Here is a 15,684-nt window from a genome sequence, read left to right as displayed (position 1 = left end):
TGGGGACTGGCTACCATCCGAGGGCCAGGGACAAAATATTAGCCAACCCTTTTTGTCCTCTTTCCTCCCTGTGTATGCCTCTAAGAATGTTGAATACTCAGAATGAAAGCTTTGCTGTTTTTAAAACATAATCTTTTGTGTAACATATTGATAAAACATAGATTAAAATTCAAACTGTGGGATAGAACAGTGGCTTAGCAGCCAAGAATACTGGCTACTTTTCCAGGAGATCTGAGTTGGGTTCCCAGCACCCACATGCTGTCTTACAAGCATCCATAACTCCAGTCACAAGTGGTCTAATGCTCTCTTCTGGCTTCAGAGGATAGTACATGTTGTGAACAGATGTACAAAACACCTTGTAAAAAATGCCTTTCAAAGCCACAACTATTTTAAATAAACCCTGATTTTGTTATGACTCAGTCTTCAAGTGGTTAGAGTATAACAAAGCTAACAAAAATGGAAATATTTTGATTAGATATTCCTATCGGTTCTTATAAGTCACCTCTAGTCAAACTTGCCATAATGGATCATTATTATTGTTAAGACAAAATCTTATTTAATCATACAAATCCATCTTCATTTGAAATATTTTTGTTCCATTCCCAGCATTTTTCTATCTTTTGCTATTTGTTAATTTTTAAAATTTCTTTTCCTGAGATAGAAGTTGGTTCTAAAATATTATAACATGACATAATCCTTGGCATATTATAACAATTTACATTTGCCTGAACACATATGGTTAACTACCAAATATTTCCTACATGTGCTGCAGGGCATGCGGTTTCTGTGTACAAGAAAATATACAAAAGAGAAGTGCAGCAAAGTCCTGTATTAGCTCCATAACTGTGATGTTAGAGATAGAAGATATTTGACCAACACTTAGTGTATTTCATGTCCCCTACAGTAATAATATTATTTTATTTTTAACATGAAGAGATGGTATTAATTTATACTTAAAATGAAATACTACTGTTATTTTATCATTAACATGAAAGAATAAACATTGATATAATTGTTAGGTAATGTTCTCCTATTTCCATGCCTCATTCCTCCATTGGGGAACCTGATGTGATCCCCTTTTCATCCCTCTCCTGTCTCACTTCCAGAATCCTCACTCCCTCTTCCTCCTATGATTATTTTGTTTCCCCTCCTAAGTAGAACCTAAGCGTGCATACTGTGATCTTCCTTCTTCTTCAGCTTCATATCGTCTATAAGTGGTATCATGGATTTTCTGAGCTTTTTTTTTCAATATTTACTTATCAGGGAGTACATAACATGTGCGTTCTTTCGTGACTGAGTTACCACATTTAGGATGATACCACTGTGGAAATCACTCTAGTGGTTCCTCAGAAAATTGGAAATAGTTCTATCTGAGGAACCAGATATGCCACTCCTGGGCATAAACCGAAAAGCTGCTCCAACACATGGCAAAGATGCTATCTCCACTGTATTCATAGCAGTCTTATTTATAGTAGCCAGAAGCTAGACACAACCCAGATGTTCCACAAGATAGGAATGGATAAAAAAATTGAGGTACATTTAAACAGTGGTGGACTATTCAGCTATTATATACAACAACTTCATATATTGTGTATTTTCAAATGGGAAGAATAGCATTGGTATAAGGCAAAGGAACCACAGTTTGGCTAGATCTTGGGTTCTTGACCTAGTATAAATACAGAAATTTGGTTGCTAGAAATAAGGTCAGTTTCTCATATACATTTGTGATTGCCCTGACCTGGGAAACACCCCAAGATGACCAGTTTGTAATTTTACTGATTGGGTAAAATTGATGACTTATAGAACCATGGTTAATGCCAACAATTGCCAAATCAGAAAGGCCCCATCTTCCTTTTTTCTCTTCCTTTTCTGTGATAGATTATACCAGCCTCATAGTGGATCAGTGAACTCAGTTCTTTTACAGTTCCCTCTTTATTAGTAATTCCTTTACACCTAAGACAGGGAGGTTGAGCACCATTCATTCACTTGTATTATTCTTCTCACTAACCTGTCAATGCCCACTTTAAAAGAAGTTACAGGACTTCCTAGCAACATTGGATATTCAAAGTCTGCCTTAATTCCATCGTGCGTGCGTGTGTGTGTGTGTGTGCGCGCACACACACACACACACACACACACACACACACACACACAGATTGAGCTATAGGAGACGTTGCTGTAATCGGAGAGGTATAAAATCTCTTTTTAAAAAGGAATGAAATTTTTTTATTAATTACTTTTGGGGGTGAGTAGGAGGGGGTTGAGAGCCTAGCATTTAACCACTGAGGCATCTATCTTGCCCAGGGACTGAAATTCATTATGACTAGGAAATACTGAAGAATTGAAACAAGTAAGAAATCAGAGCACCTACAAAGCCCTTGGTACTGTGAAGACTTGTATCCCCCTGTATCATAATTTCAGAGTTTTGAGGTTGGAGTGGATGGGTGGGAATAGGAGCATACTCCCAGAAACGGGGTGGGCAGTGGGTTAGCAGAGTGGGAAAAGGAAATAACATTTTAAATGTAAATACATAAAATATCCAAGAAAAATTAAATTATACTAAAAAAGGAAAAAATATTATTGAAAACCAAATCAGCGAAAGGACTTTTTTCATCTACTTTTATTAAATTGGATATTTCTTATTTATATTACCAATATTATTTCCTTTCCCAGTTTCTTGTCCATCAGCCACCTCACCCCTGCCCTCCCCTTCTATTGTGTGTTCCCCTCTCCATCCAGCCCCCCATTATCACCCCTCTCTCAAAAATCCTTTATACTGGAGGTCCAGACTTGGCATGACCAAGTGCTTCCCCTTCCACTGGAGCCCCAACAAAGCTATTCACTGCTCCCTATTAGTTCGAGCCCAGGGTCCAGCTATGAATAATCTTTGGGTAATGGGTTAGTCCCTGGAAGCTCTGGTTGGTTGACATTGTTGTTCTTATGTGGTCACAATCCCCTACAGCTCCTTCAGTGCTTTCTCTGATTCCTCCAACCAGGATTCCATTCTCAGGTCAGTGGTGTGCTGCTGGCATTGGACTCTGTATTTTACATATTCTGGCTGTGTCTCTCAGGGGAGATCTATTTCCAGTTCCCCTTAGCATGTACTTGTTAGGTTAATCCATCTTATCTTTTGCTGCACAGCACAGCCCTGACCCCTTGACTCTGTCAATGTACCTTTCTGGCTCCTTACAACTTGAGCTTTTCAAGTTGCAAGAGCTCTTGTCCCATTCCTATCCCTGCTTTTACATTTGACCATGTTCAGAAGAGGATTTAACATAGCATTCATAGGAGTAGGAAAACCTGTGTGTGAAGGCATCCAGAGTTCCTAAGTAAAATCTCCATGCTTCATTATTGAAGAAAGACATTGCCACAGGAAAAATGATTCCCGGCTGTTCTGTCTTGTCTGTTGTGATAGCATTTCTTGGTAGTCAAACCGAGTGCATTAGGAATTAACTGAAAGCCAAATAATTCTGTACTGTGAGGGATTTTTCTTAATTATAATTTTGGACCTGTGAAAAGTGTTTTTTTTTCTTTTTTCTTTTATTAACTTAAGTATTTCTTATTTACATTTCGACTGTTATTCCCTTTCCCGGTTTCCAGGCCAACATCACCCTAGCCCCTCCTCCTCCCCTTCTATATGGGTGTTGCTCTCCCCATCCTCCTCCCAATGATGTCCTCCTCCCAAAAATCATGTTCACTGGGGGTTCAGTCTTAGCAGGACCCAGGGCTTCCCCTTCCACTGGTGATCTTACTAGGATATTCATTGCTACCTATGAGGTCAGAGTCCAGGGTCAGTCCATGTATAGTCTTTAGGTAGTGGCTTAGTCCCTGGAAGCTCTGGTTGCTTGGAATTGTTGTCCATATGGTGTCTCGAGCCCCTTCAAGCTCTTCCAATTCTTTCTCTGATTCCTTCAACGGGGGTCCTATTCTCAGTTCAGTGGTTTGCTGCTGGCATTCGCCTCTGTATTTGCTGTATTCTGGCTGTGTCTCTCAGGAGAGATCTACATCTGGCTCCTGTCGGCCTGCACTTCTTTGCTTCATCCATCTTTTCTAATTGGGTGGCTGTATATGTATGGGCCACATGTGGGACAGGCTCTGAATGGGTGTTCCTTCTGTCTCTGTTCTATACTTTGCCTCTCTCTTCCCTGCCAAGGGTATTCTTGTTCCCCTTTTAAAGGAGTGAAGCATTCACATTTTGATCATCCGTCTTGACTTTCATGTGTTCTAGGCATCTAGGGTAATTCAAGCATTTGGGCTAATAGCCACTTATCCATGAGTGCATACCATGTGTGTTTTCTCTGATTGGGTTACCTCACTCAGAATGATATTTTCCAGTTCCATCCATGTGCCTATGAATTTCATTAAGGCATTGTTTTTTTTGTTTTTTGTTTTTTTTATTAACTTGAGTATTTCTTATATACATTTCGAGTGTTATTCCCTTTCCCGGTATCAGGGCAAACATCACCCTCCCCCCTCCCCTTCCTTATGGGTGTTCCCCTCTCAACCCTCCCCCCATTGCCGCCCTCCCCCCACCAGTCTAGTTCACTGGGGGTTCAGTCTTAGCAGGACCCAGGGCTTCCCCTTCCACTGGTGCTCTTACTAGGATATTCATTGCTACCTATGAGGTCAGAGTCCAGGGTCAGTCCATGTATAGTCTTTAGGTAGTGGCTTAGTCCCTGGAAGCTCTGGTTGCTTGGCATTGTTGTCCATATGGTGTCTCGAGCCCCTTCAAGCTCTTCCAGTTCTTTCTCTGATTCCTTCAACGGGGGTCCTATTCTCAGTTCAGTGGTTTGCTGCTGGCATTCGCCTCTGTATTTGCTGTATTCTGGCTGTGTCTCTCAGGAGCGATCTACATCCGGCTCCTGTCGGTCTGCACTTCTTTGCTTCATCCATCTTGTCTAATTGGGTGGCTGTATATATATGGGCCACATGTGGGACAGGCTCTGAATGGGTGTTCCTTCAGTCTCTGTTTTAATCTTTGCCTCTCTCTTCCCTGCCAAGGGTATTCTTGTTCCCCTTTTAAAGAAGGAGTGAAGCATTCACATTTTGATCATCCGTCTTGAGTTTCATTTGTTCTAGGCATCTAGGGTAATTCAAGCATTTGGGCTAATAGCCACTTATCAATGAGTGCATACCATGTATGTCTTTCTGTGATTGGGTTAGCTCACTCAGGATGATATTTTCCAGTTCCAACCATTTGCCTACGAATTTCATAAAGTCGTTGTTTTTGATAGCTGAGTAATATTCCATTGTGAAGATGTACCACATTTTCCGTATCCATTCCTCTGTTGAACGGCATCTGGGTTCTTTCCAGCTTCTGGCTATTATAAATAAGGCTGCAATGAACATAGTGGAGCACGTGTCTTTTTATATGTTGGGGCATCTTTTGGGTATAAAGGCATTGTTTTTGATAGTTGAATAATATTCCATTGTGTAGATGTACCACATTTTCTGTGTCCATTCCTCTGTTGAAGGGCATCTGGGTTCTTTCCAGCTTCTGGCTATTATAAATAAGGCTGCTATGAACATAGTCGAGCACGTGTCTTTTTTATATGTTGGGGCATCTTTTGGGTATATGCCCAAGAGAGGTATAGCCGGATCCTCAGGTAGTTCAGTGTCCAATTTTCTGAGGAACTTCCAGACTGATTTCCAGAATGGTTTTACCAGTCTGCAATCCCACTAACAATGGAGGAGTGTTCCTCTTTCTCCACATCCTCGCCAGCATTTGTTGTTACCTGAGTTTTTGATCTTAGCCATTCTCACTGATGTGAGGTGAAATCTCAGGGTTGTTTTACATTTCCCTTATGACTAAAGATGTTGAACATTTCTTTAGGTGTTTCTCAGCCATTCGGCATTCCTCAGCTGTGAATTCTTTGTTTAGCTCTGAACCCCATTTTTAATAGGGTTATTTGTCTCCCTGCGGTCTAATTTCTTGAGTTCTTTGTATATTTTGGATATAAGCCCCCTATCTGTGTAGGATTGGTAAAGATCTTTTCCCAATCTGTTGGTTCCTGTTTTGTCCTAACCACAGTGTACTTTGTCTTACAGAAGCTTTGCAGTTTTATGAAATCCCATTTGTCGATTCTTGATCTTAGAGCATAAGCCATTGGTATTTTGTTCAGGAAATTTTTTCCAGTGCCCATGTGTTCGAGATGCTGCCCTAGCTTTTCTTCTATTAGTTTGAGTGTATCTGGTTTGATGTGGAGGTCCTTGATCCACTTGGACTTAAGCTTTGTACAGGGTGATAAGCATGGATCTATTTGCATTCTTCTACATGTTGACCTCCAGTTGAACCAGCACCATTTGCTGAAGAAAATGCTATCTTTTTTCCGTTTGATGGTTTTGGCTCCTTTGTCAAAAAACAAGTGCCCATAGGTGTGTGGATTCATTTCTGGGCCTTCAATTCTGTTCCATTGGTCTATCTGTCTGTCTCTGTACCAATACCGTGCAGTTTTTATCACTATTGCTCTGTAATACTGCTTGAGTTCAGGGATAGTGATTCCCCCTGAAGTCCTTTTATTGTTGAGAATTGTTTTACCTATCCTGAGTTTTTTGTTATTCTAGATTAATTTGCAAATTGTTCTAACACTTTGAAGAATTGGATTGGTATTTTGATGGGGATTGCATTGAATGTGTAGATCGCTTTTGGTAAAATGGCCATTTTTACCATATTGATCCTGCCAATCCATGAGCATGGGAGATCTTTCCATCTTCTGAGGTCTTCTTCAATTTCTTTCTTTAGAGTCTTGAAGTTCTTATTGTACAGATCTTTTACTTGATTGGTTAAAGTCACACCGAGGTACTTTATATTATTTGGGTCTATCATGAAGGGTATCATTTCACTGATTTCTTTCTCGGCTTGTTTCTCTTTTGGGTAGATGAAGGCAACTGATTTATTTGAGTTAATTTTATACCCAGCCACTTTGCTGAAGTTGTTTATCAGCTTTAGTAATTCTCTGGTGGAACTTTTGGGATTACTTAAATATACTATCTTATCATCTGCAAATAGTGATATTTTTGACTTCTTCTTTTCCAATCTGTATCCCTTTGATCTCCTTTTGTTGTCTAATTGCTCTGGCTAGAACTTCAAGAACTATATTGAATAAGAAGGGAGAGAGTGGGCAGCCTTGTCTAGTCCCTGATTTTAGTGGTATTGCTTCAAGTTTCTCTCCATTTAGTTTAATGTTAGCAACTGGTTTGCTGTATATAGCTTTTATTATGTTTAGGTATTGGCCTTGAATTCCTATTCTTTCCAGGACTTTTATCATGAAGGGGTGTTGAATTTTGTCAAATGCTTTCTCAGCATCTAATGAAATAATCATGTGGTTTTGTTCTTTCAGATGGTTCATATAATGGATCATGTTGATGGTTTTCTGTATATTAAACCATCCCTGCATGCCTGGGATGAAGGCTACTTGATCATGGTGGATGATTGTTTTGATGTGCTCTTGGATTCGGTTTGCCAGAATTTTATTGAGTATTTTTGCGTCGATATTCATAAGGGAAATTGGTCTGAAGTTCTCTTTCTTTGTTGGGTCTTTGTGTGGTTTAGGTATAAGAGTAATTGTGGCTTCATAGAAGGAATTCGGTAGTGCTCCATCTGTTTCAATTTTGTGGAATAGTTTGGATAGTATTGGTATGAAGTCTTCTATGAAGGTCTGATAGAATTCTGCACTAAACCTATCTGGACCTGGGCTCTTTTTGGTTGGGAGACCTTTAATGACTGCTCCTATTTCCTTAGGAGTTATGGGGTTGTTTAACTGGTTTATCTGTTCCTGATTTAACTTCGGTACCTGGTATCTGTCTAGGAAATTGTCCATTTCCTGCAGATTTTCAAGTTTTGTTGAATATAGGTTTTTATAGTAAGATCTGATGATTTTTTGAATTTCCTCTGAATCAGTAGTTATGTCTCCCTTTTCATTTCTGATTTTGTTAATTTGGACGCACTCTCTGTGTCCTGTCGTTAGTCTGGCTAAGGGTTTATCTATCTTGTTGATTTTCTCAAAGAACCAACTTTTGGATCTGTTGATTCTTTCTATGGTCCTTTTTGTTTCTACTTGGCTGATTTCAGCACTGAGTTAGATTATTTCCTGCCTTCTACTCCTCCTGGGTGTATTTGCTTCTTTTTGTTCTAGAACTTTTAAGTGTGCTGTCAAGCTGCTGACATATGTTCTTTCCTGTTTCTTTCTGCAGGCACTCAGAGATATGAGTTTTCCTCTTATCACAGCTTTCATTGTGTCCCATAAGTTTGGGTATGTTGTCCCTTCATTTTCATTAAATTCTAAGGAGTCTTTAATTTCTTTCTTTATTTCTTCCTTGACCAGGTTATCATAGAGTAGAGCATTGTTCAATTTCCATGTATGTGGGCATTATTTCTTTTTTGTTATTGAAGACCAGCTTTAGAGCATGTTGGTCTGATTGGACGCATGGGATTATTTCTATATTCCTGTATCTGTTGTGGCTGGTTTTATGACCGGATATATGGTCAATTTTGGAGAAAGTACCGTGAGGTGGTGAGAAGAAGGTATACCCTTTTGTTTTAGGATAGATTGTTCTATTAATATGTGTTAAGTCCATTTGTTTCATGACTTCTCTTAGTCTGTCTATGTCTCTGTTTAATTTCTGTTTCCATGATCTGTCCATTGATGAGAGTGGGGTGTTGAAATCTCCTACTATTATTGTGTGAGGTGCAATGTGTGTTTTGAGCTTTAGTAAGGTTTATTTTACATATGTAGGTGCCCTTGTATTTGGGACATAGATATTTAGGATTGAGAGTTCATCTTGGTGGATTTTTTCCTTTAATGAATATGAAGTGTCCTTCCTTATCTTTTTTGATGACTTTTAGTTGAAAATTGATTTTATTTGATATTAGAATGGCTACTCCAGCTTGCTTCTTTCGACCATTTGCTTGGAAAGTTTTTTTCCAGCCTTTCACTCTGAGGTAGTGTCTGTCTTTGTTTCTGAGATTTGTTTCCTGTAGGCAGCAGAATGCAGGGTCCTCATTGCATATCCAGTTTGTTAATCTATGTCTTTTTATTGGGGAGTTGAGACCATTGATGTTGAAAGATATTAAGGAATAGTGATTATTGCTTCCTGTTGTATTCATATTTGGATGTGAGGTTATGTTTGTGTGCTTTTCTTCTCTTTGGTTTGTTGTCAAGATGATTAGTTTCTTGCTTTTTCTAGGGTATAGCTTGCCTCCTTGTGTTGGGCTTTATCCTTTATTGTGCTTTGTAGAGCTGGATTTGTAGAAAGTTATTGTGTAAATTTGGTTTTGTCATGGAATATCTTGGTTTCTCCATCTATGTTACTTGAGAGTTTTGCAGGATACAGTAACCTGGGCTGGCATTTGTGTTCTCTAAGGGTCTGTATGATATCTGTCCAGGATCTTCTGGCTTTCATAGTCTCTGGCGAAAAGTCTGGTGTGATTATGATAGTTCTGCCTTTATATGTTACTTGACCTTATTCCCTTACTGCTTTTAATATTCTTTCTTTATTTTGTGCATTTGCTGTTTTGACTATTATGTGACGGGAGGTGTTTCTTTTCTGGTCCAATCTATTTGGAGTTCTGTAGGCTTCTTGTATGCTTATGGGCATTTCTTTCTTTAGGTTAGGGAAGTTTTATTCTATGATTTTGTTGAAGATATTTACTGGTCCTTTGAGCTGGGAGTCTTCAGTCTCTTCTATACCTATTATCCTTGGGTTTGATCTTCTCATTGAGTACTGGATTTCCTGTATATTTTGGACCAGTAGCTTTTTCCACTTTACATTGTCTTTGACAGTTGTGTCGGTGATTTCTATGGAATCTTCTGCTCCTGAGATTCTCACTTCTATCTCTTGTATTCTCTTGGTGATCATTGTATCTGCAGTTCCTTGTCTCTTCCTTTGGTTTTCTATATCCAGGGTTGTTTCCATGTGTTCTTTCTTGATTGCTTCTATTTCCATTTTTAATTCTGTCAACAGTTTGATTGTGTTTTCCTGGAATTCTTTCAGGGAATTTTTGTGATTCCTCTCTATAGACTTCTACTTGTTTATTTATGTTTTCCTGCATTTCTCTAAGGGAGTTCTTCATGTCTTTCTTGAAGTCCTCCAGCATCATGATCAAATATGATTTTGAAACTAGAGCTTGCTTTTCTGGTGTGTTTGGATATTCCATGTTTGCTTTGGTGGGAGAATTGGGCTCCGATGATGCCATGCAGTCTTGGTTTCTGTTGCTTGGGTTCCTGGGCTTGCCTCTCGACATCAGATTATCTCTAGTGTTACTTTATTCTGCTATTTCTGACAGTGGCTAGATTGTCCTATAAGCCTGTGTGTCAGAAGTGCTGTAGACCTGTTTTCCTGTTTTCTTTCAGCCAGTTATGGAAACAGAGTGTTCTGCTTTCGGGTGTGTAGTTTTTCCTATCTACAGGTCTTCAGCTGTTCCTGTGGGCCTATGCCCTTGGTTCACCAGGCAGGTCGCTTGGAGCAGAAAAATTGGTCTTAACTGTGGTCCCGAGGCTCAAGTTTGCTCTTGGGGTGTTGCTTATGAGCTCTCCGAGGGGGCAGCAACCAGGAGGACTGGCACTGCCCTCTCTGGGAGCCCCCGTGCAGAGTCCCAGATGGCATTTGGTGTTTTCCTCTGGAGTCAGAGATGTAGGCAGAGTGTAGTCTCTTCTGGTTTCCCAGTCGTATCTGCATCTCTGAAGGTTTAGCTCTCCCTCCCACGGGATTTGGGTGCAGAGAACTGTTTATCCGGTCGGTCCCTTCAAGTTCCAGAGGTGTCTCAGAGGCAGCAGACCTGCTGCTCCTGGGCCCTCATCTTCGGGAACCTAGAGGCCATATACAGTTTCCTCTTGGGCCAGGGATGTTGGCAGCAGTGGGCAGTGCTGGTGGTCTCTTCCGCTCTGCAGTCTCAGGAGTGCCCACCTGTCCGGGTGGTGAGCTCTCTCTCCCACGGGGTCTGGGAGCAGTGAGCTGGAGGCAGGGAGTGCGAGATTGTGACTCCCGCTAAAAACCGGAAGTGTCCGAACCTAGAGGAATTTTGCCTCTGTGTGTCCTGAGTCCACCAGTCAGGTTGGTTGCAGCAGAAAAGTTGGTCTTAACTGTGGTCCCGAGGCTCGTTTGCTCGTGGGGTGTTGCTTATGAGCTCTCCGTGGGGGCAGCAACCAGGAGGACTGGCACTGCCCTCTCCGGGAGCCCCTGTGCACCAGAGTCCCAGGTGGCATTTGGTGTTTTCCTCTGGAGTCAGAGATGTGGGCAGAGTGTAGTCTCTTCTGGTTTCCCAGTCATGTCTACCTCTCTGAAGGTTTAGCTCTCCCTCCCACGGGATTTGGGTGCAGAGAACTGTTTATTCGGTCAGTCCCTTCAGGTTCCGGCGGTCGAAAAGTATTTTTATTTCAGGTCTTTAGAGGTGATTTTAATCTAGGACTTAGCTTTGGTGACAGCCTACAGGTATAAAGTACATTGAGGATTATAGCTCTTCCTATTTGTCTTCTTGCCCCACCCCTGGCTAGCAAGTACATTTTTTGGCATTAGAGTCAATTTATTCCAGAATTCAGAAATACACTGAAGACCAGTTGAGACATCCAGCCACATGGATTGAACCATGGATTCTTCAACTTTCTATTGGCAGAGAGTCATTGTTCGAATAGTTGAACCACAGCTTGCGAGCCATTGTAATGAATACATTTTCTACATAATAGAGAGATTTTCATTCTCACAGCTCTGTTAATCTGAAGAACCTTTACTACTATAGCTATTGTTGTTAATATAGCATTGTTCTTTTATGTTTGTGTTCCCTACCCAGTGAGGACATTATTCTGATTAACAAGAGTCCCTCACAGCATCTGTCATGTGTTTCCTGATTTTCTCTGAGGCTTTTCTAATAACCACCAGGTCAAAAGTACTAGAGGTTTGCCTGGACCCAGCCTGAAGGCACAAAACAAAATTTTGTTTTCTAACATCCGTACTTGTTAATATTCTGAACACCTATCCCCTTCTGGACAGACTTGGAGCTTGCCAGCAAGCTGATTACTGGGCTATGCAAGCTAGGTAGCTTTATCCTTGGAAGAGGAAGGGGAAATTCCTACTGAGTGCTGTAATGGGAGCTTAGGCAAGCTCCAAATTTGCAAAGCAGTGAATACAGGGTCAAAGAGGCATTTGAGCAGCAGGGATCAGGAATCTTAGTTCCTCCTAGGAGCTTGGCTGGAGAACATTCAAGCAAGTATTCGGAGGAAAGGCACTAGTGGACTGAACTGCAATCTGCACATCAAAAAGGGATTGGCCCAGGTGTGTAAACAGGATGGTGTGTCCCATCAGCAACCTCTAGCCCTAAGGGTGGTGCTCTTGTCACTCAAGAGTACTTGCCAATCAGAACCTGCCAGTCAAAAAAGGAAGGGGCTGTTGCTGCTAACAAGCCTGAGAGTTCCTCTTTTATTTTTTTTCTGATTAGATGAGAGTATTTCTCTGTGATATTTAGTGAGAGCCTCTGCTAGATTCTGTGAGGGGAGCTTGGCAAGTTGAGTACTCCAGACATGGTAAATAAAAAGGTCATCTCCCACAAATGGGAGGAACAATCTGCTTAGCATAAAATGCATGTGTAGTGGGTCTTCCCAGCATCTGAATGGTCTGAAGCAGGCAGGAAAGTCTTTGGGAACCTATTTTCTATTTGCACTTCTCTGTGGCCTCTGAATAACATTATTATTGGTGCTTAATCTGCACAAAAGATGTATGGCAGGGGCTTTTGTGTAAAAATATCCATGGCAGGATGAGAACAGGAGAAACAGTTTACAGCTTATACTATCATGAGAAACGGTGCGGGAAACAGGTAGATTACAGAGAAAAGTCTGCTGCGGTGGTCACCATATGTAGAAGGACCTGATTCAGGCAGGGTGAATGACTTTGTAATATCACAGCATGTATTAATTTATGGATATGATTAAATATAATATTTGACGGGTGGTTGATTAGGGCAGGTTACCTTGATCTGTTGGATAATGAGTTCCCATTTTAGGGCTTGTGTTATGTAGATATCTACAGTCTTTATTTACACCTTTAAGTCAGCTCAGAAAGTTAAAAATTCTTGATATTTGCTGTAGCTTTCTGTGTCACATTTTAGATCTTATCAGCTAACATCACATAAAGGATTAAGATCAAACACTATTTTATTAATGCTGTTCCCTGTACCATGGTAGGGCCTGCTCTTTTAAAAGTCAGTTCGCTGATGTGTTTTTAAAGTTATATTTATTGATACACCTTTTTTATTACAAATTTATATTTCTTGGATATTTTATATATTTACATTGAAAATCTTATAAATAAGGCTGCTATGAATAGAGTGGAGAGTGCATTTTTGCTACATGTTTGAGCATCTTTTGGGTATATCTAGTTCCTCAGATACAAGTATTTCCAATTTTCTGAGGAAACACTAGATTGATTTCCCGAGTGGTATTGTCCTAAACGAGGTAACTCTGTTACGAAAGAAGGCAAATGTTATGTATCCATGATAAGTAAATATTGGAAAAAAGCTCAGAAGCCATGAAAGAACTTATAGACTATATGAAGCTCAAGAAGTAGGAAGATAACAGTGTGTATGCTTCACTCCTCCTTAAGAGAAGAAACAAAATAATCATAGGAGGTAGAGGGAGTGAGGATCTTGTAAGAAAGAGATGGGGTAAATGGCGGAGGAACAATTGTTGGAAGAGATAAGGGAGGTTCAGGAAATTGAGTGAAGGCTTGTACAAGTGGGGGAAGGGGAATTGGGGCAGTCAGTTGAAAATCCCAGATGCCTGGGAAGCAACAGTTCCCAGGATCCATTGCATGTAGCATTAGGAAGAAGTAGGGGACATATCTACCTAGGAATGTAATAGGAGCTCAGGCATGCTTCAAATTTGCAAAGAAATGAATACAGTGTGGAATCATGCAGTTTAGCATGAGGGATCAGGAATCTTAATTCCTCCTAGGGACTGCACAAGAGAATAGACAGTTAAGCTCTCTGAGGAGAGGCACTAGTGCACTGAGTTGCAAATCTGCAGATGGAAAAGGTGATTGTCCAAGGCTAGAAATACAATGGTATGTCCCTTCAGCAACCTCTAATCCTATGGGTGGTGCTCATGTCACTCAAGATTTACACACTCATCAGAACCTCCTAAGATACCAGCCTTTCAGAAGAGAATGCAGCTCTTCAGGTGACTACCAAGGCCACACATTCCTCTGCATGACACTTTAGAAATCAGAGTTACTTTGTGATATTTTCAGAAAGCCTCTGCTAGGTTGTGTGTGGGGACCTTGGCAAGTTAAGAACTCCAAACATGGAGTTCTACACCTGCCCCTAGGTGGAGCATGGGGTTTCTGCCCATATTTGGGTGCTGAGACAAAGATATGGGCCAAGAAGTAAAGGGCAGTTGGAAATGGTCTATTTCATCTACAGGAGTGATGTACCGGTGAGAGGAATCTTCAGTCCTAAGGTCACTGTTGAGTACTGAGTCTCTGGGAACAGTAAGTTGGAAGGTCTGACATCACCCTACATCATTCCATACCCAATATATTAACAGTGAGTCATCAGGTTCCTCGGAACCATTTATTTGCTTTTATATTAACTTAGGTTTTTATAGTTTATCTGTCTGGTTATTGTATAAAAATATGATGTGGTTGGGCAGGTGAGTAAGCAAATATTCATTGTGAAGTATACATTGACATTTCTGTCAGTATCATGCTTTCTTCTGTACACATGTATTGGGTCTTTTAGGATGTATTGACCTATGATGATGTGCATGTGAACTTCACCAAAGAAGAGTGGGCTTTGATGGATCCTTCTCAGAAAAGTCTCTACAAAGGTGTGATGCTGGAGACATAGGAATCTCACTGCTATAGGTAATTCAGTAATTTTTATTTCTGAATTTCTAAAATGTTGGGGCAACATTTTGTTATTGTTATTTGTTTTTGTATATTCAGTTGAGAATGTGGAAGAATGAGGTGAATGAATCAGTCATGGTTCTAAACTACATTCAAGTTAATAACTTAAATTTTCCATATTATCCAATAATGTAACATATTTCCTCTGGTACTATACTTCAGGCTACATTTGGGAAGACCATAAAATTGAAGAACATTTTCAAAAATCCAGAAGTCATGGGAGGTAATTTCCATTTGCATGTTGATATAAATATGCCTCTGAAGGAATTTAAAATGTCTCACAAGATTAAAGAAATGCAGTAATGTAAAAGGAACACTGCTTTAAATTATGGATGAGAAATGAATCCCACACAACAAAATATGTCAATGTCTTGTATCTAATTTGTGTTTGTAAAGCATTCTCTTAAGTACAAATATACAAAACGGGGTCAAATAGGCATATTCCTATTTGAATCCAACCCAGTAGAGCCAGGGTATAGAAATGCCAGTCTGTTCAATGACATGCCATGTGGGTATTGCAAATGGTAAACAAATTGATTAGGTCATAAATATTTATCCATAACTTTGTTATGAGCCATATTAAATCTGCTAATCACCATATACTTTTTGTTCATTTATTTATTTCTTTTTTAATGTGTTCAATGTTTCTTTTATCTTTATTAAATTGGATATTTCTTATTTACATTTGAAATGTTATTCCCTTTCCTGGTTTTCTTGCCAACATCCTCCTATCCATTCCACCTCCCCTTGTATATGTGTGTTCCCCTCCCAATCCTCCCCCCTTTTCCACCC

The 15,684-nt window shown here is 40.2% G+C and overlaps 1 pseudogene; it reads left to right on the top strand.

The window, feature by feature from the left end:
• Positions 1 to 14,387: 14,387 nt before the first annotated feature.
• LOC134486333 (zinc finger protein 431-like) lies at positions 14,388 to 15,119 on the top strand (annotated as a pseudogene).
• Positions 15,120 to 15,684: the final 565 nt, after the last annotated feature.

The sequence above is a fragment of the Rattus norvegicus genome, chromosome 3, assembly GCF_036323735.1.
Source record: "Rattus norvegicus strain BN/NHsdMcwi chromosome 3, GRCr8, whole genome shotgun sequence".
Taxonomy (NCBI): domain Eukaryota; kingdom Metazoa; phylum Chordata; class Mammalia; order Rodentia; family Muridae; genus Rattus; species Rattus norvegicus.
The sequence above is the reverse complement of the archived record's forward strand: the minus strand, read 5'-3'. Positions and strand labels throughout refer to the sequence as shown.